Here is a 1,259-nt window from a genome sequence, read left to right as displayed (position 1 = left end):
GGTTCAAACATCATAACATTCGTCGGCTTCCATCACTAACATATTCTTTGGACTCACACCAAATGTGGTGAAGTTTCGTCCATAGGGGGCGCTGCAACTGCCACATTACAATATCTCAAGAATCGCTAAAGCTAACATTTTGAAATGTCTTATGCTTATTGCTTTTACGCTGCTACATCTGCTCACAACTCCTAAAGTTCCTTTTGGCTCGCTCAACAAAATGGCCACCAACGGCCAATACAAATAAAAAAAGCCAATACATGCCTATGAGAATAGCCAATTTTTGCAGGCTCATTCATAATGGTGTATAAAAGTAATTTGCGCAATTCCAACTATTTGCTCAATTTCAATCAGCGATAAGATGTTTCTACAACAAGCTACAACATGTTTTCCTCTGCTTCTATGACATGATTTGGTCTTTAAAATCTTTAAATGTGATCTTTAAATCCTTGCATAACATTTCCAAATAACAAATGGCCCTCTTTCACCTGCTGAAGCGGTCAAATCATTTAACCTTTCACTACTTGGGGCAGTTCACATCATTGTGCTTGGACCCCGATGATCGCTGCTTGCAGCTATATTAAAACATACTATTATGATTGTGTACACCTCTGTCCTGTTAGAAATCTCGATACTTGTAGGCCTATATGTAGCATGTACTCTACATATAAACTTGGTAAATAAATGCCAAGTACATTTATAAAATGAAGCTCATATTGTTGCTAATATATAGAGTACCTGTAATAATTGACTGTTTACATGGCTAAATTGTAAGATTGATACACAACTGGACTGGTTGTTTACATTTTTACACATCCAGCTTAATATAATATAATCTGGCAGGAAATATCACAAAAAATGACACAAAAACGTGTCCCCTTGCATTATAAATCATTCAGAGCCATTAAAAAGTGACCATAGCAACCAGTCTGTGTTGTAATATTTATATGACCACATCTTCGTTAAAGTGATAGCAACCTACTTGTCTGGATCAGTCGCACCAGCATCAGACAACTGGTGTGTGTGTGTGTTTGTGTGTGTGTGTGTGTTTGTGTGTGTGTGTGTGTGTGTGTGTGTGTGTGTGTGTGTGTGTGTGTGTGTGCGTGTGTGTGTGTGTGTGTGTGTGTGTGTGTGTGTGTGTGTGTGTGTGTGTGTTGCGTGTAAACGCGGTCAATAACACATGTGTGCATGTCTTTCATGGCATGACCCACTTTCATAACAGAGCGAGTGGATGCTCTAATCCATAAACGCAGTCCTAA

This window comes from Clupea harengus, chromosome 9 (genome assembly GCF_900700415.2).
Source record: "Clupea harengus chromosome 9, Ch_v2.0.2, whole genome shotgun sequence".
In the NCBI taxonomy this organism is placed as follows: domain Eukaryota; kingdom Metazoa; phylum Chordata; class Actinopteri; order Clupeiformes; family Clupeidae; genus Clupea; species Clupea harengus.
The sequence above is the reverse complement of the archived record's forward strand: the minus strand, read 5'-3'. Positions refer to the sequence as shown.